Source organism: Elephantulus edwardii, unplaced genomic scaffold (genome assembly GCF_000299155.1).
Source record: "Elephantulus edwardii isolate Elephantulus edwardi_28Jun2011 unplaced genomic scaffold, EleEdw1.0 scaffold00085, whole genome shotgun sequence".
NCBI classification, from domain to species: Eukaryota; Metazoa; Chordata; class Mammalia; order Macroscelidea; family Macroscelididae; genus Elephantulus; species Elephantulus edwardii.
In genome coordinates this window covers 9,320,933-9,347,845 of record NW_006399835.1, presented here as the reverse complement: position 1 = coordinate 9,347,845, position 26,913 = coordinate 9,320,933, and positions in this window count along the sequence as shown.

The following is a 26,913-nucleotide window of genomic DNA, read 5'->3' as shown; positions in this document are numbered from 1 at the left end:
AGGGCAGCATCTGTTAACTGAAATATGTCAATTGATATACCATCTATTCCTGGGCCTTATTTTTTGCTATTTCCTTCAAAGCAGCTTGAACTTCTGCCTTCATCACCATAGGCTCTGGCTCAAATGCTATTTCATTAAATTCTTCTGTGTCTGCCAATTCCTTTCGATACAATGACTCAGTATATTCCTTCCATCCTCTTTTGATATCTCCTGGATCATTTAACCTTCTGCCTAAAGCATCCTTGATTGGAGCAACTCGAGGTTTGAATTTGTTCTTCAGTTCCTTGAGCTTAAGAAATGCTGAACTAGTTCGGCCCTTTTGATTAGTGGTGGAAAAAGTCTATCAGTTTTATTGAACTTTCATAGATCTTTGTTATAGCCTAAAATGTTTCTTATATTCTTTCCATTTTTCTCTGTTTCACAAAGGTCAGCTATAAAATGCAGACAGATGGTTCCTGGCTCTTTTCCTAGTTTTTCTGAAAGACTTTTTAAGTAATGAACTTTTGAAGTCTACACTCATGTTTGCTTTAACACAAACAGTGGATGATGATGCTCACTCAGGTGGAAGATGGTTCATGACTATAGGAAGAAGATAAGTCTAAGATCTCTTTGAATCCCAAAAGTCAGACATTTGGGAATTAAAAAAATGCCAGCAATACCTTGATTGATGATTTGTGATCAAGTCTTTAAACTGGAAAAAAATATATAGAAAATTGTCCACAAAAAAAAAATTAAATAAAATAAATAAATCCAAGCCTTCGTTACCGGGAGAGGGTGTACCACTAATAATTCTAGTGATAATGTTCAGCAACTATGGTTCAAAGTTATTCAGACATATCTGTTATCGTTTGCACTATGAACTATTTTTTTTCCACATTTACACAGGGCTGTAAAAACTAACAAACAAACAAGCCAGCAAACAAACAAACCCAGAAACCCAAACAGAGCAAGGGAGAATGTTTTTCAAAAATATTGATGCTTCAAATTTAAACTGTTTATTATCTCTCGTTACTTAGTGATAACAAGTTGCAATGCCAACTCAAAGATGCCCAGTTCAAATCTAACACGTAAAATCTACCAGAAGAGAGATGGATAATTGCCTCACACGTGGTTTATTGCTTCTGGAGACACACTGGAAGCCATCTATAGAGTGGTTCCAACTCATTATTACAAGACAGTAACTTTCTTTAGGAACAATAAACTATTCTAACGTCAAGAAATAACTACTACTCATATTTACATTTTTTATGAACTCCATAATACTCTCCCATATATAAAAAAAGAAAATTAAAATTCTTGTAGACCAGGGCATAGTATGACAGAATGGAGAAACTTGAATACTAGTAGGTACTGCCAACCAATTGACATTGAGATAATTCATGGTTAACTTATGTATTTATTTCTTAAATTACCATTGAGAAAACTCGTAGTGGTTCATGTATTTAAGTATATAAGTGTACTTCATGAGATTTTCATTAAATAACGCGAGCTAAATGACTGATCTTTTGGAAGTAGGTGATCAATTCTTTCATCTAAGGTATCTTTTGATAGGAACTAAGAATGCAGAGATGGCCTATAGTGGATTTCAGAGACATTTATCAAAAATTCAATAAGAAAATTTTATTGTTCAATCAAATATATGTAAATAGAATAGAAATCTCTGTCATATTTTGATTGGAATTAGAAAAATACTTTTTTTAAGATTTTGAACTTAACTTAAAAAAAATATTGTTGTAGTTAAAAGCCAATAACTCAGAGTAACCCTATCAACAACAAATGTGAATCTTGTTCTATCTTATGCCCTTCTAATCATCTCTGACTTAAAGAACAGAAATTTTATACTTAGCAGTGTGTACTCATGTTATACCAAAATACAAAATTACTTGAGCATCATGGTGAACATTCTGCTATTTTCTTAATGCCCTCAATACTAGGACATTCAAAGTACCAATAAATTCTGGTTAGTGTCTTGACTTCTGATTATTATTTTTCCTCTCTACTTTTTCTTTTGTTCATGAAAAAAAGGACTTCTACTCTATATAACCCAGGATGTTTCCTTTAATAAAAACATGAAAAACAATTACTTCCTCTTGTAGGAAATTTAAGAACCAGAAAGTCTATTTGTTGTTGTTGTTATGTTCCATCGAGTCATTTGCAACTCATAGCGACCCTATGTACAACAGCCCCAAACCCTGCTCTATCCTGTGCCAATCGCATGGCCTCTGACACACCCATCCCGATTACCCCAATCACTGAATCAATCCATCTCATAGAGGGTCTTCTCCTCCTGCGCTGCCCCTCCACCCACCCAAGCATGATGTCCCTCTCCAAGGACCTGTCTCTCCTTACAACATGCCCAAAGTATGTCAGATGAATCCCCAGAATCCTTGCCTCCAAGGAGTAGCCTGGTTTAACCCTCTCTAGGATGAATCTTTATTTTCTTGGCAGAGAGGTGATTTATCTCTTCTGTAAAGAATTTGCAATACAATGTGAACCCAAGATCACACCCACAGGAACAGTGATTTTGTAAATTACTGTCTAACTTGGGAGGGTCTAGAGAGCATTATACTAGTGAACTAACTCAGCTTCATCATGACAAATACTGTATAAGACCATGATTGTAGAACAAGCATGAGAATCTAAAGGGGGGGTGGAGGGTAAGAGCAAAGGAGCAAGAACTGGGGGAGTGGTCATCATACAGTCACACAATGTGATACTTGATGGTGGTGGTGGTGGAGTTTGAAAGAAATGGGAAAGATCTGGTGTGGAAGACAATGTGTTCAAACTTTGTATATAAACCAGTATAAAATAAAATAAAAAAGTATAGTTTTTCAATTATTAAAACAGAATTCAGGAACTTAAATAAAGCTATAAATTAAATATCTGTGTATGATAAAACCAGATATTATAATTAGATAATATATAAACTTGAATAATTAAAATGTAAAACCAAAGAGGAATTGATGCAATTAAAATATTTTGTTCACAAAGAATATTAGGCTCCCAGAAAACCCCACAAATCTGTTTTAGGGGGCAAACTATCTAAAATGCTCCTTCATTGTCTTAGCAGAGAATATAGTGAGATTTTCATATGCTTATTTGAGCATACTATCAGAGGTAATAATCCCTGGAGAAGGTTATAATAATTGGTAAGGATTAAGAAAAAAGTTTAAGACCTTTGACAAGATAAAGAAGCTACAACAGTGGACACAAATATGCCTAGTACTGTGAGAATAGGATGTTTCAAACTAGAATATGTAGGGTCACTATGTGTCAGAAAAGACTTGATAGCATGTGAAATAGCAATGACACTAAGATATCTACTTAAAGTACATTTGCTATCTTTAGCAAATACAAATAAAGAATACTCAAGCAACTTGAATTTCAGATAAATAATGAATACACCTCAGTAAAACATGTCCAAAATATTCAAAAGGTCTACTCATAATCTTCAAAAAATTGTTATTATGAAATTCAAATTGAATTGGACATTCAACATTATTTCTGGTTGAAGGACAAAACTCAGAATTATAATTACTGAATCGATGCAGAGTTTTGTCGAGGATATATAGGGGTATAGGAAAAAACTACAAAGATAAAAATTAAAGCTTGAAAATATTATTGTTGTTGGTGGTGTTGTTTTTGATGTTGTTGTTATGTGCCGTTGAATCATGTGTGACTCATAGTGACCTACCTAAAACAGCCATAAGCCCTGCTCTATCCTGTCCCAATCTTACTGTCTCTGACACACCTAGCTCATTACCCCAGTCACTGAATAAATTTGTTCCATTGAAGATCTTCCTCTCTTCTGATGTCTCTCCACCCTTCCAAGCATGACATTCCTCTCTAAGGATTGGCTCCTCCATGCAACATGCCCAAAGTATGTCAGATGAAGCTTCCGAATCTTCGCATCCAAACCAGCCTGGTGTAACCCTTTCTGGGATGAACTTGTTTGTTCTCCTAGCAGTCCATGGTATATTCAACACTTTTCTCCAGCACCATAGCTCAAAGACATTAATTCTCCTTGTCTCATCCCTAGTCACTGTCCAGCTCTCTGACACATAGCAAGTAATTGTGGAGACCATGGACTGGATCAGGCCCACCTAATCTCCAGACTGACATTGTTGCTCTTCAGTACTTTGGAGAGGTCTCTGATGGCAGACTTTCCCAATTCAATTCACCTTTTAATTTCTTGGCTGCTGGTACCAAGAGTGTTGATTGTGGACCCAAGCAAATTAAAGATGTTAAGGTAGATATAAGAACAAATGAGAAAATCTCCATACTCTTCTAAGAACTTTTAATGTTCAGATCTCTTGAATTAAGCTAGCAAGTGAATAGTTTGCAAATTTTTTGCATTAGATGTGTTACTTTATAAAAACATTTAAGGATCAATTAAGAATTTGGTGGGAGAAATTAGAAAGTTTAGACTGACATTATCTGTGGGAAAATAAAAGCCTGCTATTTGGTTAACAGAGATGCATAAAGACAGCAAGCTGAATTTCTTAACTTAATAGTGCAATGTCTGCATTTTAATATTCTTTCCAGGAAAGGATGTAAGTATGTTAATTGTTAATCCTTAGATTTAGCATGAGAAACTTATAATAAATGGCACATAATAATAAGTTGACAATAATAATAAATGTTCTAGATGCATACTAAATTTCTCTGCATATTGCATAAATAATGATATACTCCTCGATATATAAGCCTGAGTTTTGTAAACTCTGATGCTACCATTTTGTCCCTAAGGTATTAGTTTATTCCAATTTAGACCTATGTATGATTCTAATGTGTAACACAAAGACTTTATTGCTCAAAATGGCTTTCTTAGTCATTGAATTTGATTTTTTCAAGTGTATGGATGAGAAAGTGGAAAGAGGATATGTTATCCTATCCACAAGGGGATTGGATCGTTTCATCAATCCGAAAAGGAAATGACTTGTCTCACCATTAAATTGAGTGGATTGAGCAGCAGAATGAGAGAAACCTCACTAAGAGAAAAGAGCAAGCAAGAGAAAAGAAATCAGCAGCCCGATTAAGACCTATGGAAACAACAGTCAAAGCAGTCTCAGCAAAGAACCTGACATGAGACAGAGCAGACCTCGCAACTGTTATACCAAGGAACTGGGGCTAAAAACCTTTTGCTCAAGATTTTTGGATGGGTTGGAGAGGATAGGCCATAATTGACAGGACTAATTAACTTTGTAACACTGGCATAAAGCCGTGAGTCTCAAGACTAAGGTGCTTGAGAACACATATTGGAAGCTATCCTGATTGTATTCTTTTACTAACCTGGATTATAACCTTTTGACTGCTCCAATATGGTTCTGTGTGATCTGTGAGATATTCTATCAGACTCTGGACATGGTAAAGCAGTAAGACTGGTGTTGAGATTAGTAGAAAGATGTACAGTGGCATGGAGGACAAGTCTGGCCTCATGGCAATTGCTTTTGTGTTTTTGAAGATGTTGACATGGACAGTTTTCTTTTGTGAAGTTGGTAAAGGTCAGATGTGGACTTTTCAAAAAAGCCTATACTCTTTTTTACATATGCATTTCTCCCAAATCCTCTACTTAAAGGCAAAGATTGTCAAGTCAGCAAGTTCACTTGAAATTTGTATAGAATGTTGTTGTATTGTTCTTGTTGATTGCCTTAAATCAAGCACGACTCATAGTGACACTGTGAACAAAAGGCTTGAAGCCCCTCAACAACTATTGACATTTATCAAAGTTCATAGGATTTCCACCGGCATCTTAGTTAAGAAGTAGATGACACTCCTGCTCCCAAGTAGAGAATGTAGACAACATTTTTAATTCTTTTCCAACATCTCATCTGTCTATATACTTAAAGTTATTCTTGTTAATCAGAAGCAATGATGCCACTGCCTTGGTGGAAATTCTGTATTAAGTCTTGTCATGTAATTGAAAAAAAATATTAAAGATTAAATAAAGAAAATAACAAAGTTCCTATAGGAGACATTTGACATGAAATATTGATTTTAAAGCACATTATAGTAAAAGAGTAGAATTGATTGACACTGGATGATTTCAGGAATTACCATATGACAAGAGTCAAAGGTTACAAAGAAAGATGTTAAATCTGCACTGAAGACACTGGCATAAACTACAATCCCAGGAGTAGATGAGATATAAGTTGACATATTTCAGCTAACAGGGGCAACTCTGGACATACTCACTAGTTTATCCCAAAAAATTTATGCCTGGCCAACTGACTGCAAGATCCCATTCCCAAGAGAATGAGGAAATTACTGAATAATATTATTAATATTAATATTATTAATATAATATGCATGCAAAATATTGCTGAAGATTATTTTAAATGGTTAAGACAATGAAAGAATTAATCTTTTACTTTTCAAAATGAAGGTTGCATAGTGGAGTGGACTTAGAGGAAAGGATTGTATAACAAAGAATTTTTCTTTTACTTTTCAAAGAGAAGAATGAACTGGTGGGGGAGATTGGGAAGGGGGAAAAGAAAGTGTAACAATGAATGAATGGTAATCCAATGTCTCTGTAAACTTTCATTAAAATTAGTTTTAAAAAATGGTTAGAAGATTTTGACAGGGAATTACCAGAAATTCGAGCTGGGTTTAGAAAAGGCCTTGGCACCAGAGATGTCATTGTTGATGACAGACAGATTCTCACTGAGGGCAGAGAATATCAGAAAAATGTCTATCTGTGTTTTGGTGATTCTCAAAGCCATTTGGCTGTGTAGATCACAGGAAACTGTGGCTAATATTGAGAAGAATAGGAATCTGAGAATACTTATTGTGCTTATAAAAAAATCTACCTAGACCAAGAAGCTGCTTTCATAATGGAAACAATAGGTACTGTATGGTTTAAAATCAGGAAAGGTGTGCTTCAGAGTTATATTCTTTATCCATTCCAATTCAAGTTTCATGTGGAGCAAATCATTTTAGAAGTTAGACTCTATGAAGAGAAATGTGGCATTAGGATAGGAGAAAAACTCATCCACCACACATTACGCATATATCACAACCTTGCTTGCAGAAAGTCAGCAGGACCCGAATTCCTTACTGCAGAAGATCAAAGACTACAGCTTTCAATAAGTATTACAGCTCCATATAAAGAAGAAGAAGAAGGGGGGGAAAGGATCCTTACCACAGAGCTAATAGAAGACATAATAATAACTCGATAAAGAATTGAACCTGTAAATTATTTCATCTTACTTGGATCCAAGATCAACATACTTAGTACCAGCAATTAGAATATTAGTATACACTTTGTTTTGGGCAAGTCTGCTGTCAGGGACCTCTGCAAAATACTTAAGAGCAATGATGTCAGTTTGAAGAGTAAGATGTGCCTGATTCAGCCCATGGTCTTTTCATTTACTTGCTATGCATATGAGAGCCAGACAGTGAATAAAGATGAAAGAAGAATTTATGTCTTTGAAATGTGATTTTGGAGAAGAGTACTGAAATGTTTTTTGGAGGCAAGTTTTGGCTCACATATTTGTGACATGTTGTTAGGACAGGCCAGTCCTTTGAAGAGGGTATCATTCTTTGAAATGTTGAGGGTTTGCAAAAGATAGTAAGAGCCCCAATGAGGTAGATTGTTTTGATGATGGCAGCAATGGAATCAAAGGTATCCGAGGTGACATGTGTGGCACAGCATAGGATAGGATTAAGGTCTGTTGTTCAAAGGGTTGCTATGAGTCATAGCAGACTCAACAGCATCTAACAACAACAACAACGATAAGGAGTACGGGGAGTATTTCCACCAAATATGTTAATGTTTTTAGATGTTATATGTGTAGTTTTGACTCATAGAGACTAAGTGTATAACAGAAGGGAACACTGCTGTAGTAAACATCATCTGCATAGTCACATTTGTGATTGAACTCATTGTTGCAAATACTATGTCAATTCATCTCACTGAGAGTTTTCTTCTTTTCTGCCAATTTACTTCATTGTATAGTATGGTGCACTACTCTAGGGATTGCCTTCCTCTCATTGACACATGCCCAAAATATATGAAACAAAATGTCACCATACTTGGAGTCAGAAGCACACTCTGGCTCTACTTCCTGCAAAATAGATGTATTTCTTCTTTTGGTATCCTATGGTACATTTAATGTACCACCTTCATAAATATCATATCAAAAGCCTTTGGGCTTTGAAACTGATTGGAGAAAGACTAATCAATAACCTTTGTTATGCAAATGACACAACGTTTCTTGTTGAACTGAAGAAGATCTGAAGCACTGCAGTCTTCAATATGAACTGCATCTCAATGTCAAGAAAACAAAAATCCTCACCACTGGGCTTATAGGCAACATCCAGAGGGATAGAAGAAGGAGACTGTCAGTGACTTCATTTCACTTACACTCACAACCAGGAGATCAGGAGATATATTGGACTAGTAAAGTCTGTCTTCAGGGACCTCTCCAAATACTGAATAACAATGATGTCCATTTGATAAGGAAGATGTGCCTGATTCAGTTCTTTTCAATCACTTGCTACACATCTGAGAACTTGACAATGACTAAGGATGACAGAAGAAGAATTGATGCCTTTAAACTGTGATGTTGGAGAAGAATGCTGAAGATCTCATGGACAGCCAAAAGAATAAACAGATTTACCTTGGAGAAGGTACAGTCAGAAAGGTCCTGGGAGGCAAGGATGGTGAGGCTTCATCTCATATACTTCCGATATGTTGCTGTTGTTGTTGTTGTTAAGTGCCATCAAGTTGAGCATGACTCATAGCGACCCTGTGAACAAAAGATCTGATGGCTGTTCAATAACTATCATCTTTTCTGTAATGTTCATAGAGTTTCCAAAAACATGCTATTGAGGAAGTGGACACCAATCCTGCTTCCAAGTCTTTCTTACTCTGAGAGCTCCACCAAATACTATCCACCATGAGTAAGCATTATGGCATTTGACATAATAGTGGCATAGCATTCAGCATCACAGCAACCTCAAGTTACCACAGTACAGTAAACTGACAGACCAGTGCTGTACCACTTAAGAGAATATTCTTCCCAAACACAATTAACACCAAAACAAAGAATTTACCCCCCAGAATCCAAATGAAGATTTCTTCAGGCTTCAACAAATGTTTAAATGCAAAGGCCTGCCTACCAGGTCCTGATTGACTTAAACTAAAGTCTTCCAACCCACAGCTGACTGTTAGCTAAATCCAACCAGCCCACACATTATTGTGAATTAAATAAAATAGAACCCAACAGTTCACATGCAACTTTCAACTAAAACAAGAGAACTTACTCTAGAGAACTTACCCTCCAGAACCCATCAGCTTCACACATGAGCCTCCAAATTGGGATATGTTGCTGTTGTTGTTGTTGATTGCAGTTAGTGCATGACTCATAGTGACCCTATGAACCAAAGGCCTGAAGCCGTTCTATACCTACCAACATTTATCAAAGTTCATAGAGTTTCCTGAGGCATGTTGTTTAGGAAGTAGATGCCACTCCTGCTTCTAAATCCTTCTTAAAATAAGAGCTCCACCAAACACCGTCTACCATAGCTAACCACTATTGTATCTGGCACCCCAATGGCACAAGGTTCAGCATCATAGCAATATCAGGTTACCTCAGTACAGCATATTGACAGAACAGTGCTGTACCACTTAGAAGAATGTTCCTTCAAAATACAATAACACAACTTTAAACAGCAACTGAAAATCTTTTCCACTGAAAACACAGTTTACCCTAAGACATAGGATTTTCATACACCAAAATAAACTCTGTGGCAACTAAGAATATGTTGCTAGGAAAGGTTATTCTTTGAAGAGGGACATTATGGCTGGAAAGGTAGAAGGATGGAAAAGGTAGGAAGACCCTCAACCAAGTGGATTAACACAGTAACTGTGGCAATGTGGTTGAGTGTGTCAGAGACGGTGAGATAGGGTCATTATAATGTACTCAACAGCATCTAACAACTACAACATTGCATGAAGAAAGATACTGTGATGAGATTGCTTTTCTCCATTCACTTCCTAATTTTTACATGTTTCTGAAGTGATTGAAAGAAGATATGCCTTGTTCCAGGGACACCATACTTTCAGAGTGAAAATGTTTGCTCTTTAGCACTTTAAGGGTGTCTTTTTCAGTAAATTAATTCAATGTAATACATCACTTTCTTCACTGCTGCTTCCATGTGTCTCAATTATTGATGCAAGTAAAATAAAATCCCTGACACTTCAATGTTTTTTCTTTTAAATCGTGATGTTATTTATCCAGTTATGAGCATCCTGATTTCTTGATATTGGGAGACTATCCATACTGAATGTTTTATTAGTAATGATGAATGATCGGGGGGGGTGTTTCCCTTTTAGCAAACAAAATTGTGGCATCTGCATTTCTCAGGTTGTTAATGGATCCGCCTTGTGTTCTTTTACATATATTACAATTTTCCTGCTTCCAATGATTTGCTTAGGATACAGATTTTATAAGTATGATGTAAGAATATAACCTTGGTGCATATATATCCTGCCTTTAATCTATGAATTAGCCTCATGTTTCTAACACTGCTTCTCTCAGTTTGTAAGTTTACAATACTGAGATGACCAAGTGTGTCTGTGATGCTGGAAACTATGTCACCAGTTATGAGAACGACATGGGTAGAACAATGTTCAAATCATTGTTTATAGGATCACTATAAGACATACTGCACTTGACAGCACCTAACAGCAACAACATGGAAAGAGATAATGGAAAAGTTCAAAATCATAATTTTGAACACTTCACCAGGTAATTGTGAAAAGAGAAGCCAGAACAAAGAAATCAGAAAGTGAACAACTTGATAAGATAAAAAAAAATTATAATAAAATATCAAAAGAGCTGGAGTTGGAAAAATCAAAAGGGCCAACACTATTAGCATTTCTTAAACTGAACCAATTGGGTTCACCATGATAGATGGAGAAGAGCTTGAGATTGTTAACAATTTCAGCTTCCTCAGGTCCACAATAAACACCCTTGGCTCTAGTAGTCAGTATATCAAAAGATAAATTGCAGTGGGGAAATCTGATGTCAGGGACTTCTTCAAGGTTCTAAAAAAGCAACAATGTCAGTCTAGAAACTAAGGTGTGTCTGATTCAGGTTATGTTCTTTGCAATTACTTGCTAATCATCAGAGAGCTAGACAATGACTAGGGATGACAGAAGAAGAATCTGTTGGGTCACGTTTTTTGGAATGGGAGTAAATGTGTTTTTTTCCAGTCATTTGGCCAGGTAGAAATCCTCCACATTTCTTGTACAACCCAGTAATGTCTCGGGAAGCAACTATTTCTTGAATTATATTAATTGGTATTCCATCAATTACTAGAGCCTGGGATGGGATTTTTGTTTTTTGTTTGTTTGTGGTTTTTTTTGGCTTTGTTTTTGGTAGGTTGTTTGGTGATTGGTTTTTGTTTTGGGTTGGGGTTTTTTTCCCCCTTTTCCTTCAGAACAGCCTGAAATTCCTCCTTCCTCATCCTTGCCTCTTGATCAGATGTGTTTCTTCTGTGTCAGCCAATTATTTTTGGTGCAGTGACTCTGTATACCTCTTCCATCTTCCCTTAATGCAGCTTCCTGGCCTAATTTGCACACTGATTATTAAGTTCCATAGATGTAATGGATCTGATTTCTGTGCATATCATCACAGGTAATCCTTGTGTATAGTCTGTATTTGTTTCTTACAAAGGTATTTGCAATGGATAAATAATTGTGCAAAATTATATCATTCTATCCCAAGCCTAATTTCCACCACTGAGTCCATGTGTTCTGATTAGTGATCCTTCTTTGCTGTTCCCAGCTTTAAAAATGAGAAATGATAATGTAAAAGAATTAAACAAAACATAGAAAAGGGCAACTTAAGAAGGCGTACTGAAGTATGATAAGTATATGTATTAAGAGTTGGAGTCAGAAAATCAAAAAGGAACATATTATAGACATTTCTGAAGCTGAAAATACTGAAAAACACTCTCAAGCTTTGAGTTGCATTATCAAAATACTTAAGGATGCAGCAAACACCAAAAACAGATGTAAGGAATACACAAAGAAACTGTACCAAAAAGAATTAATTGGTCAATACCAAACCACTTCAGAAAGCAGCACATGATCAAGAATTAATAATAATGAGGAAATTCCAGCTGCACTGAAGTCACTGGGAAAAATAAGGATTGATCAATACCAATTGAGGTGTATCAGAAAACATACACATTCATGGGTATACTAACTAGCCTATCGTAAGAAATTGCAAAGATATTTACCTGACTGGCTGACTGGAACAAATACACATTGTGCTAATAGAAAAGAAAAAATAAAAGAATTGATCCAACAGAAGTTGTTATGTGCTGTCAAGAAGCAACTCACGATTCTGTGTACAACAGCTTTGAACTCTGCTCTGAACTCTGCTCTATCCTCAGCCAACCTTGATGTCACTGATACACTTACCCCATTATGCCATGCTATTCACTGAGTTAATCCATCTCATCCACGGTCTTCCTCTCTTGCACTGTCCCTCCACCCTCTCAAGAGTAATGTCCTGGTTCCTCCTTCCACATGCCTAAAGTATGTCAGATGAAGCTTCAGAATCCATGCTTTCAAGGAGCAGCCTGGTTTCACTCTCTCCAAGAAGAATCTGTGTTTTCTTCTAGCATTCCAATCTACATTCAATACTCTTCTCCAGCACCACAGTTCACAGGCATCAATTCTCATTGTATCATCTGTGGTCATTGTCCAGCTTTCTGATGCATATAGCAAGTAATTGCAAAGACTATGGACTATGGGCTTGATCAGGTGCACCTTTGTCCCCAGACTGGTATCGTTGTTCTTCAGTACACTGGAGAGGTCCTAGACAGCAGATTTTCCCAATGAAATTAATCTTTTTATTTCCTGGCTGTTGGTACCAAGAGTGTTTATTGTGGAGCTAAATAAACTGAACCTGTTAACAACCTCAATTTCTTCACTGTCTATCATGATGCTGCCTATAGGTTCAGTGGTGAGAATCTCTGTTTTCTTAATGTTGACCTTCGATCCATATTTAAGACTTTACTCCTTGACCTTATGCAACAAGAGTTTCAGGTCCTCCCTCAGTTCTAACAGAATGTAGAAACTATTTAATATCTTTACTATCCTAGGCAAGTATGCTTTTTCTGAAGATTAGGGGAAAAAAACAACTCGAAAGGTGACATAAAAGAAGCATTTGCCAGAAATTCAAGCTGGACTTAAAAAAGACATTAAACAACAACATTGAAGGGGTATCTGCTGAGAAAATAAAGCACCAAAAGATGCTTATTTGTTTCTACTGATAACATAAAACCATTCAATTTTGTGGATAATAATAAATTATGTTTAACGTTAAGAAGAATGGTGATTTAACAACCCAAATGTCCAGCCACAATACAATGGATTGAGAAATTATGGTACATTCACATGATGGAATGAATACTACGCAGTATGGAGGAACAATGATTTTGTAAGTCACTGTCTAACTTGAGAGGGACTGGAGAGCATTATGCTAAGTAAACTAACTCAGTTCTCATAAGGGCAAATACTATGTAAGATCATTATTGTAGAAATAGATAACTAGTACAATGTATATGAGGATCCAATGGGTGAGGGGGGAACCCTATAGGGGAGTATGGGTTGGGAGCATATTCTGAGGTCCACACAATCTGATTGGTGGTGGTGGGGGATTGAGGAAATGGGAAAGATCTGTTGTGAGAAACAATGTATGTGAATTTTGTATGTAAATCAATATAAATAAAAAGTTTATATTTTAAAAAAAAGAATAGGGATTTCTGATCTCTCAATTGTGCCCATTTATAAACTGTACATGTACCAGAAGTAACCACTGAAACAGAATAAGGAAGATCACATGGTTTCATATCAAAAAGTTATAGTTAAGGGTTGCAATACTGCACCATATCAATCTATATTTAGTCTATATTCTGAGTAAATAATTCAAAAGTCTGAACTATTTCAATGAGAATATGACATCACGATTTGAGGACATTCCCAGCTCACGATAAACATGTGACAAACCTTGCTTACTAATAAGAAAAAAGATTTGAAGTTCTTACTTAAGAAGATCAATGACTATTGCTATCATTATGGAACTATCTTAAACCTAACTAAATAAAAATCTCCACCACTGGACCAATAGCCAACATCATGATAAATTAAAAAAAAATATTCAAGTGGTCAAAGATTTCTTTTTCTTCTATCCTTGATCAATACTCATAGAAAAAGGAGTGAAGAAAACAAAAGATGTACTACATTAAGGAAATACGTTGTTAAAGATCTCTTTAAAGTCCTAAAGAGGAAGAATGTCAGTTTGAAGACTAATGTGTATTGGATCTAAGTCATCACATTTTCCATTGATTCATTTGAATATGAAAGTTAATCAATAAATAAGAGCGAGCTAGGGATCGATGGCTTTGTGTTTTGGTATTGATGAGTTTTTACTATACCATGAATTTCCAAACCAAACAAATCTGCCTTGGTAGAAGCAGAGTATGCTCCTTAGAAACATGGATGGTAATACTTCGTGTCATACTTTGTGTCAGATAATTTGGGTAATTTATGAGTGGGATCCAGTTCTTGGGTGGTGACATCAGGCATGGAAAGATAAGGGCCGTAGGAAGATAGGAAGATTCACAATGAAACAGTTTGAAACAGTGATCACAGGCAGAGACAGGACTGTGAGGATTTCATAGTTTATCAGGGTACGTAGTGCTGCTGTGATTCAGATTGTAACAGGGACACCTAGAACAGCAACTTCTTACTATACGTAAACAACTGCCACTTCTATTTTTAAGTTGTACCTGAGTTCAATTAACTTTCTGAAATTTTAACTTTTTGCCGCATTTTCTATAGCCGATCCTTTTCCAAAGAGTTGGATGTCTTTGCATAGTCAACAAGACATGGGCAGACATCTTTATGTAGTCTCTGTTCCGTCAAGACTCATCTAAAATCAATGACACCCTAAACTTAATATTACCTTTAAAATTCATCTTGAATTTCTGTCAGATGACAGATCCTAGTAAATGGAAGTCTCTGCACTTTTAAAAATTAACCTCAGGAAGATTTACTCATGTGTAATATCAATTATATTTCTGTATTGTCTTCAATTATGTTACAAGTGACTCAGTGGTACATAACAACAAAATCATACTATATTGTTTGGTTTGGGGTGGGTTTTTTCTCTTTTTTGTGCTTTTGGTTTTTTGTTTTTTGTTTTGTTTTTTTTTTTTTTAATTTAAGCCTCACGTTTAAAGTCAACAGGGCCCCAGGGAGAGCCTTTGTATTTTAAAAGTTGGTTCTTATTATTACATTTTGGAGAAATATTCTTCTAAGAAGTATAGCACTCTTCTGTCATTTTGCTGTACTGAGGTAACCTGGAGTGACTGTGATGCTGAAACTTGTTCCATTGGGGTGTCAAACGGCATAATGGTTACCCATGGTGGATAGTGTTTGGAGGAACTCCCAGTTTAAGACAGGTTTGGAAACAGGAGTGGCATCTATTTCTTAAACAACATGACTCTGGAAACTCTATGAACTTTGATGAGTAAATATAGTTATAGAAAGACTTCAGGTCTTTGTTCATAGGGTTACTATGAGTTGTACTCAACTCAAATCCAATCATCAACAACAATTGCCTTCAATCATCTTTATTTGTAATGAGAACTAATAGCACTTTCTAGCAGTAGTAAGCCAGTTAGCTATGTTTCAAATTTCTTGGCTAAGATGAGGAGCATTTCCAGCTCTACATCTGTGTTTTGAAACATAACAGTTAAAATTGCATCAATTCTTGGAGACTTGTTTTCCACCAATGTCTTTGTGGAATCTTGGAATTCTACTTTTTAGTGTTATTGGTTCTTGACTATCTAAGAGTTGAATGTCAACCAATTCTTTCTGGTAAAATAACTCTGTGTATTATTTCAGTTTTGCATTTTCTGCATCATTTATAAGTGTATCCAAAGCATTTCTAATCTAAGGCTTGAAATTTTTTGCCCAGTTCTTTAAGCTGAATTTATTCTTCTCTTTTGATTTTCTAACTTTAAGTGTGCATTTTATTAAAATATTTTTATGTCTTTTTTAGTTATTATTTTAAATCTTCTGTGCAGCCCTTTTCTCATCATCTGTTCCTTTTGAATTAATCTTGCTGTATTTAAACCAAGCTTCATTCAGTCTCTACTAACATTCAATTTGATCTTTTCCTTCTTTACTGTCCTTTTAATGGCCTTTTACTTTTTTCATGTGTGATTTCTTTTTATTATTCGAAAACTCATCTTGCCTTATAGGTTGGTTGTGTTTAATATATTAAATCTGTCCTTAAGATAATTTCTAAATTTAGATGAATGTCAGGATAGAACGGCATTTAGGGCTCTTGTACATAGGGTCACTATGAGTCGCAAGCGACTTGATGGCACATAACAACAACAAGTTCAAAGTTGTATTTTGGCTTTTATGATTTACTTCACTTTTTCTAGCTTTCACTTAATTTATGTATAAATAATTGGGACTTCTGTTGACAGTCAGCTCCTGACCTTGCTTTTAGTGTTGATGTTTAATGTCTCAATTTTCTCTATAACCAATTTAGATTTTGTTCCTACATATTTCTTTTTTTTTCTTTTTATTTGCAATGTATCTTTATCATAACAGTCATATCATAACAGAGGCTGCAGGATGAAAAATTGAAAAACATAAACAATCTTGAATATCATTTTGTTTCATGTGAGTCAAGGTAATATGAACGGTTGTGTGATACTTGGACCACATTCACTCTATTACAGTGTCGTTAACTTCTGAAGAGTCAGTAGTTCTGGTCTTATGGAGACCCTATGAATAATACACAACACTGCCAAATCCTGCAGCAGTTTCATGGTCATTTTCAGATCGGATTGTTATGTCCATAGACTTTGATTGTTCCATTTTCAGAGACAGATCATCAGGCCTTTCTTCCAAGTGTACCTTGTTCTGGAAGCTCTGCTGAAACCAATATAGTGTGAGAACAACACACAAGCCTCTACCAACAGATACCCATCTGGTAGTGACTGTGCCTGAGCATACTGGCTGAGAATCAAACTCAGAAACCAACTGTAATTTAAAAAATAAAAAGTTTTCCTATGCATATTCAATAAGGGTTTCAGTGGGGAAAAAACAACAACAAAAAAAATTATTATCTGATTCTAGCACCAGTTTAGCTACCTTGCTGACAGCAGGTTATCCAAATTTAATTATTCACTGTTATAACCTTATAAGGTAGTGACAATTCAACGGTAGGATTCGCCACTTTCATATTTCATATAATAATATCCACAAGTTTAATCATTGTGGTTTTTTTTTTTGGCATTTGCAACCAAGGATTCATTGGCCAAACAAAAAAGAGACCTCTGATATTTGAATCACAAACACTATACTATCCTGATATGCAACTTTGTTTCTTGAATCCAACTTTTGTATTGAAATTACTAGATTCTTAATGTATTTGATTAAGTATGCCATGAATTTTAGATATAAGAACTTAGTAGAAATACTTTCTTCATCTTTGCTTTTAGTGACTGGTATGTAAATTTTAATAATAGTCTTCTTTAGGAAGCTTTGGGGTTATAGAGAGAAGGAACTGCACTGTTAACTGGAAGACAAGCATTTTGAATCTACCAGCTGCTCCAAGGAGAAAGTCGGACAATCATCTTCCATGCAGCATATGTTTCTGAAAGCTTGCTAGAGCATCAGATATGGGTCAGTTCAAACTCGATGGTACTCAACAACAACAGTAACAGTTTCTTTTATGATACTATCATTATTATTAATATTCTTGGTACCAGAGGCCAGGAAATTAAAAGACGAATTGCCCTGCTGAAGTCTGCTATCAGAGACCCTTCGAAGTACAGAAAAGCACTGATCTGGTCTGGAGACTAAGGTGTGCCTGATTAAGGACATAATCTTTGCAATTACTTGTTACATATCAGAAAGCAGGACAATGAGTAGAGATGATAGAAGGAGAATTGATGCCTTTGAGCTGTGGTGATGGAGAAGAGTATTGAATATACCATGGACTGCTAGGAGAACAAACAAGTTTGTCCTAGAGAGGGTAAGAAAAAGTTACTTCTTGGAGGTAAATATCCTGAAGCTTTGACATACTTTTGGCATGTTGCAAGATGGGTTCTGTGCCCTTGGAGAGGGACATCATGCTTGAGAAGGTGGAGGGACAACACAACAGAGGAAGACCCTTGATGAGATGGATTTATTCAGTGACTGGGGTAATGGGAGTAGGTGTGTTGGAGACAATAAGATTGGCACAGGATAGAGAGGGGTTTGGGGCTGTTGTACATAGGGTCACTACAAATTGCAGGTGACTCGACAGCACAAAACAACAACAAAAATTATTATTATTATTATCATCATCATCATCATCATCCTATCACTTATAACACTGTATCTTAGAAAAGATCTTCAAATAATCTTTTTGAAGAAGAATGTAATATTGTACCTTTTTGTTTTTTCATTCTCAATACAGTACACTTGTGATTGTCTGATTCAAATGGCTTGATCTCAACCCATTTCAACTTACAAATGCCTAAGATGTTGATTTTTATGCACTCTAATTCATTTTTCCCATGTTCAGCCTTAGCTATACTTTAAAATTATTGGGGATTCTTACAGTTATTTCTCCTCATATTGTTTCACATCACATCAGCAGATTAATACCTATCTGCAATCAAAGATCCAGAAAGCTTTACTCGATCCATAGTAATGAGGTAGTCTCTACCTTGAGAATGCATATCTTCTCCAGTTACATTCTAAATTATTTCTAATTTAAGGTCCTCATCTTCTTCCCCTATATTATAAAAGGTTTTGCAGCTTAATTAAAGTTTTTGTATGCCAGTTATTTCAGAAGTAGATGGCCAGGGCTACTTTCTAGTCTGTCTTTCTCTAGTTGCTGTTATTATTGTGATAGTGTGTTGTTGAAGGGACCCTATGAACAACATCCCTGAACCCTGTACTATCCGAGCCATTCTCATCATCTCTGACACAATAAAGCCCATTGTTGTAGTCATTTTGCCAATCCATCTTGTTGATGGTTTCTCTCTTTCAATGACTTTCCACCTTTCCCAGCATGATGTCCCTCATTGAGGAATAGCCTTTCAGAGAAACATGTCCAATGCATGTTTGATGGGTCTTTGTCATCTTTACCTCCAAGGAGCACTCTGACTGTACCGTACCCAAGATTTATCTGTTTGTTCTTCTGACAGTCAGTGGGATTTATAATCCTTTTATCCAACACTCCCAGGTCCTGGTTACCTAAAATATATCCTTGATATCACAGACAAACAAAATACTGCTGAAGATCATTTTTAAAAAATGGCTAGAACAGTATATAGATAAGGAACTGTCAGAACTCCAAGTGTAATTTAGAAAAGGCTGCAGCACCAGGGATATCATTGCTGATGTCAGATGCATCTGGCTGACAGTAAGGAAAACTAGAAGAATGTTTATTTGTGCTTTATTGACTATACAAAGGCATATGACTGTATAGGTCATAACAAGTTGTGGCTGACATTGAGAAGAATGGGAATCCCAGAGCACTTAATTGTGCTCATGTGGAATCTATACCTGGACCAGGAGTCTGTTGTGTGAACAGAGCAGAGGAACACTGTATGGTTTAAAAGTAAGAAGAGAGTGTGATAGGGTTGTATACTTTCTCTATAAAACTGTATGATGAGCAAATTATCCAAGAAGCTGAACCCTGAGGAGTGTGGTATCAGGATTGGAGAGAGACTCATTAATAATTTGTGTTATGCAGATGACACAACCTTCCTTGATGGACGTGAGGAGAACTTGAAGCACTTTTTGCAGAAGGTCTAGGAATGCAGCCTTCAGGATGGATTACATCTCAATGTCAAGAAAACAAAGATTCTTACCACTGAACGTATAGTCAGTGTCATGATGGATGGAGAGGAGACTGAAACTGTCAACAGCTTCATCTTGCTTGGATTCACAATTAACATCTTTTGTACCAGCAGTCAGGAAATAAGGAGATACATTGCACTGGTAAAATCTACAGTTAAGGTGAGGAGTTACGACTTAAGGGCATATAACAACATCACACCAGTACTCTGAAAGAATAAACGTATCCCTTTGACGAATAATCCTCTGTTCAACTTGGGAATTTTGAGCATTTGGAAAATTTCCATTACAAAATCTCTGCATATTGTAAGTTATCTTTTCATAAGAAATAATAAAAACACTGGGAAGAATGAACTTAATATAAAAATTATTTTAATAGCAAAATATTATACATATAATTAACATTCATATGTATATAATTAAAATTATAAAAAAGAAAACAAAATAAATAAAATATTCTAATAATTTTAACTACATTGAAAACCATTTAAATATTTAGAATTCACTTTATATCTATAGAAAATTATCAGTATCTATCAATTTTGGCAAAATTCCTATTTGAATACATAGATTTTCCTTTTCTTTCTTTTTTCCCTTGTTATGATACCCTGGCATAGAAGAAATGTTACTTATTCCAGTAGATAATTTAGAGGGTACTTGGAATTATATTTGTTATAGAATATGAAAGCTTATCATGAAATTAATTTGCTAATATTAAACACAGCAGCATGCATTATTGAAGAGTATAATTTCATATTTAATTAGAGTAGGAGGTTCTCTGGAGCTGTCAGCCAGCTGTCTGCTTCTGTGAGGATAAAAAGAAATGGAATTAAAATCATCTGGCCAATGCTAGAAATACTGAAGTAGTGTTAAAAATATCTAAATATGGGGGGCAAAGTTTAAAGTCAATTTCCAGGATCTATAGTTCTGGACTTATTTTAATTTCTTAAAAACAGAAACAGCTTAACATTTTATTGTCCTCATTTTTTCTTTTGCAAGTTATAGGAGTCTTTATCCTTACAATGGTTTTCACTTCTTGCCCTTCAAAGCTAGAAGCACAGACATATTATTTCACACCCCTAAATTATCCAACTAATTACTGACATTATGTTTCATTTAAGCAAGATAAGATAATACTGAAGGATAAGAGAGTTATAAGAATTTTAACAAGTATCCTTAGAATTTAGATGTCAATATAAAGATAATTTATTGTCTCGGAGGCTTTTAGATGTGTTTCTTTGGATGCAATGTGTAGACAGAAGCTATCTTGATGCTTATATGATGGCAAAGTTCATATTACATTCATTTTACTGGACACTATTAAAGAAAAAACTCACTAGTATAGCACTGAAGAAAATGCAAAATATGACTCTGGATTTTTTAAGAGAATAATTATTTATAGAAACATCATATTGAAAATCTAGGTTTGTTAAAGTTCCAAAAACTTTTCAATAAACTTTTCTGGGTTATAAAGTTTATCATTCAAAATTGTCTTTTGCAGCTAAAAGGTTAACTGTTCACTTTATGTCAAAGCAATTATTGGTTTAAGGAGAGAGGTTGCTATGTAGATGGGCAGAAATATTCAAATGAGGCCTGTTAATCTAACCACAATGGGGTTAGCTGTCTACCTTTACTCAGGGGGATTGGCCACTCTCAACATTATACAAAGTGATTGCCTAGTCTTGCCCTTGAATTGAGCCAGAGTGAGAGAGAGACAGATTTTCTGGTGCCATTGAAGAAAAAGCAAGACAATATAAGACGCCCTTCCTGCTCCAGCTATACCTACAAAGGCAACAATTATGGCCAAACTGGAGACTTGATCTGAGATGAGACTTTGGGATGGAAGGAGAAACAATATTGATAGGACTGAGAATTTTGTTGGAAAATTATGGAGCAGGTAAACCAATATTGGTAGTGCTAAGAACTTTGGCACAATTAACCAAAATGCCATGAGGCTCAAGGCTGAGATCCCTACAAGCACATTCTGTTATTAATCTGCGCTATAACCTGTTGACTTCCTCAGTACGGTTCTGTGTGGTCTGTGAGCTGACACATTGTATTTTCAACCCAGCAAAGCAGTAAGATTGGTGTTGAAATGAGTAGAAAGCGGTAAGGGAGTGTTGGGGACATATCTGAACTCATGGGAGTAGATTCTGTGCTATGGATGCTTTTGAGAGGGAGATTTCTCTTCTGTGAAGTTGGTAAAGATATGGTTGTTCCACATGACCATTGCTTTCTAGATAACTTAAGATATTTTGAGATTTCTGAGATTTTACATAGGTGTTATATGGTTCTTTAAAAGAACCATGCTTATTTAATCATGATTCTTTTAAGTAATCAATTACTATATAATATACTTTGCTAGGGGGCTTTGGTAGCCTATGGTAAGAAACTGCACTGCAACCCCCAAAGCATGTAGTCCACCAGCTACTCCACAGGAGAAGGTTGGACAATCTCCTTCCATGGAATTTATTGTCACTGAAAACCCACTGGTGGGTCAGCTATGGGTCGATTTTGACTTGACAGAACACAGTAACAACCAACAGATACTTTGCTAAAAAGTATATTTTGCTAAAAAGCAGAAGAAAAGATTAGTTACTCTCTTCGAATCAGCTCAAGTTTTGGAGAAAAAAAGATACTTAAGTACAAGAAATGGTATTCCAGTATCCTTAGTACTTTCAAAGACTTTTAGTTTCAATAGTGGATGGCCAGGCATACTTCTCAGTCTTAGTCTGGAAGCTCTGCTGAACTCTGTACAGCATGGATATCCCTGCTGGTATTTGAAATACTGGTGGCATCTCTTTCAGTATTACAGCTAAGATGGAGAATAATGGGTATCTCAGAGCACTTAATTGTGTTCATGAGAAAGCTATTTCTAGACCAAAATGAAATTGTACAAAGAGAGCAAGGGAATAAATACTGCCTGGTTTAAAGTCAGAAAAGGTGTGTATGATGGTTATATGCATTTCCTATAATTATTCAATCTGCACGCAGCACACATATTTCAAGAAATTGGACTGTAAGAATGTGGCATCAGAATTGAGAAAGACTTATCAACAACATATATTATGCAAAAGACACAAATTTGGTTGCAAATTAGAGAAATGAAACACTGTGCAAGATCAAAGATTATCACTTTCAATATAGGTGGCATCAAGAAAATTAAAATATAGATCACTGAACCACTAGGCAATATCTTTACGTTGTTGCTGTTGTATACTATATACTATAACTCATAGGTAAATACCCAGAAGCTTCTCAGGTATGGTGATTCACATGAGGAGAGATCACCCATCTTTCTCAAGATTGCAATTGTCCACAATTTCATTTTACTTGGATATACAATCAACACTCATGGATAAGTAGTCAAGGAGTACAAAGACATATAACACTGAAAAAAATCTGTTATCAAGAACTTCTCCAAACTTCTAAAGAGTAAGGATGCCAGTTTAAAAGCTAAGGTGCCATGGTATTTTCAATTGCTCTGAATGTGTCTGGAAGTTGAGCAATGAATAAGTAAGACTGAAAAATAGATATGCATGAACTACGCTATTGGTGAAGAGTATTGGATATATCATAAACTACTCAAAGAACAAACAAATCTGTCTTGAAGCAAGTGCAACCAAAGTGTTTCTTTGGTTGGTGAGACAAGGTTAGTGAAATTTCATGTAGAAAAAGGAAGGGCTGTACTGCATGGGGACAGCAATATCTGACCTTTAGCGACTTCATGAAAGGGAGCTATCCCTATCAACAGCATCAATAATACAAATCTAATTCCCATTAGGTCAGACATGTCTCCCATACTCCCTTACTTCTTTCTATTCATTTCTTTCTATTTCATCCAAAATCCAATGTGATATCTCACTGACCACACAGAAATATAGTGAGGAAATCTATAGGTTATAATTCAGATTAATACCAGAATACAGTAAAGACAGTTCCCAAAATGTATACGCGGGTACCTCAGCCTTGAGTCTCATGGCTTTCAACCAGTGTTATTAAGTTCTCAGTCCTGGAAATATTGACTTCCCACACCCAGATATCCAACAAAATTCTCAGTCTTGTCAATATTAGCTCCCCTTCACCCCCAAGGTCTTATCTCATGCCACATCTCTAGTTTGCTGATAGATGTTGCCGCCATAGGTGTATCTGCAGCAAGAAAGTTGCCCTACATTCAACAGTTTAATGGAACCAAAAAGAGTTGTGGATAGACTAACACATTTGCATATACCTGACCATCCACATTGTCGTTGTTGCTGTTATTGTTGTTGTTGCTGTTGCTGTTATGTGCTGTCGATTCTTTAGACTGACATTGTTGCTCTGCAGTATTCTGGAGAGGTCCCTGACAGCTGACTTCCTCAATGCAATTTGTCTTTTAATTTCCTGGCAGCTGATACCTTGAGTGTTGACTGTGGAGCCCAGCAAGTTAAAGCTGTTAACGGTCTCAATCTCTTCACCATCTGTCATGATGCTGCCAGTTGGTACAGTGGTGAGGATCTTTGTTTTCTTGATGTTGAGATTCAATCCATATTGAAGGCTGTAGTCATTGACCTTCTGCAGCAAGCACTTTAGGTCCTCCTCAGTTTCATCAAGCAGGGTTGTGTCATCTATATAACACAGATTGTTAATGAGTCTACCTCCAATCCTGATGCCACATTCCCCCTCATAGAGCCTAGCCTCTGAGATGATCTGTTCTGCATATAGATTGAAAAGGTATGGAGAAAGGAAACATCCCTGGCATAACCCTTCCTGATTTTGAACTATGCAATGTTTCCTTGTTCTGTTCTGACAACTCCCTCATGGTCCAAGTATAGGTTTTGCATAAGCACAATCAAGTGTTTTGGGATTCCCATTCTTCTCAGAGTTAGTCACAGTTTGCTGTGATCTACATAGTTAAATGCCTTTGCATAGTCTATAAAACATATATAGACATTCCTCTGGTAGTTTCTGCTTTCGGCCAAGATCCATCTAACATTAGCTATAATATCCCTAGTACTTCAGCATCTTCTAAACCCAGCCTGCACTTCTGACAGTTCTCTGTGGATGTGCTGTTCTGGTTCTTTTTAAATAATTTTCAGCAGAATCTTACTTGCATATAATATTAATATTGTTCAATAATTTCTGCAATCTATCAGGTCACCTTTCTTTGGAATGGAAACAAATACAGACCTCTTCTCCTTAGTTGCGCAGATGATTGTCCTCCAGATTTCTTGGTACAACTTGGAGAATGCATACAGGCTAGCATCTGTTTGTTGAAATATGTTAATTGGTATGCCATCAATTCCTGGGGCCTTGTTTTTTTGCCAATTCCTTCAGAGCAACATGAACTTCCTTCATCACCACAGGCTCTTGCTCATATATTGTTACATGAATTTCTTCTGTATCAGCCAATTCCTTTTGGTACAATGACTCTGTTTACTGATTCCATTTACTTTTAATCCTTCCTGGATCATGTAATATTCTGCCCATAACATCTTTAAGTATTGCAACTTGAGGCTAGAATTTGTTCTCCAGTTTCTTTAGCTTAAGAAATGCTGAGTGAGTTTGGCTTTTTTTTATTTTCTGACTCCAGCTTTTTGCACATTTCATTATAATACTTTGTCTTCCCAAACTGCCCTTTGAAATCTTCTTTTTAAGTTCCTTAATTTCTTTATTTCTTCCCTGTGCTTTTGGTTCTTGGTCCTCTAGTGTAACATTTAGAATCTCATCTGACATTTGTCTTGGTCTTTTCTTCCTCCTCTGTCTTTGTAATGACCTTTTGCATTTTTCGTGGATGATATTCATGATATTCTTCCAGAGCTCATCTGGTCTTTGCTCATTAGTGTTCAAGGTCTCAAACCTGTTCCTGTGATGGTTTTGAACTAGAAAGGGATTGATCCAAGCTCAAGTTTTGGTTCTTGTAGCTTTGTTTTAATAATTTTTAGCTTCAGCTTGAACTTGAAATTTAGAAGTTGGTTGTCTGTTCCACAATCAGCACCTGGCCTACTTTTCACAGATGATTGAGATGATTGAGGTCATCTTCAATGATTCTTTCCACCCATGTATTCTGATTCCTGTGCATACCATCAGGTGAAATCCAGGAGTAGAGCCTGTGTTTACATTTCTTTTAAAAATTATTTGCAATGAAGGGATCATTGATGGTACTCAATTTTATCATTCTATCTCCATTTTAATTTTTGTTACCAAAGGCATGTTTTCTAACGATTGATCATTTTTTGTGCCCAACTTTTACATTACAATCGCCTGTTATTATTAATGTATCTTGATTGCATGTTTGATTGATTTCTAACTGCAAATATGAGTAGAAATCTTTGATTTCCTCCTTTTTTACTCTAGTTGTTGGTTCATATATTTGAATGATAATGTTATTCACTAGACTTCCTTGAATGTGTATGGATTTTATCCTGTCACTCACAACAATGTATGCCAAGATGAATCTAGAAATGACTTCTTTTAACTATGAAAACCACCTCATTTGTCAACCTTTTCATCTCCAGCATAGTAGATCATATGATCATCTGACCCGAAATTTTCCATGCCATTACATCTCATTTTGCCAATACCTAGTATTAGGGAGCTCTGGCGGCCTACTGGCAAGAAGCTGTGATGCAATCTCAAAGGCATTTGGTTCAAGGCCACCAACTTCTCCACAGGAGAAGGATGAGCAGTCTTCTCCCATGAGCTTAATTGCCTCTGAAAACCCACCAGAAGGTGAGCTATGGGTCAGTTCCAACTCCACTGTATACAACAACAACAGAATGTCAGTATTGATGTGTTCCATTTCTTTCTTAGGAGTGTCCCATTTTCCTACATTCATAGTCCTAACATTCCATGTTCCAATCACTAGTGTCTGCTTACAACTGTTACACCTCCTTTGTGTTTCCATTTTTGAGGGTTCATCCTTAGTTGCCATATCTGCTAGTCTAAGTGTTTATTGTACATAGGACTTTCGAAGGCCTATTATTCAAAAGTGGATGGCCTAGTCTTCCTAGTCTATCTCAATTTGAATGCTC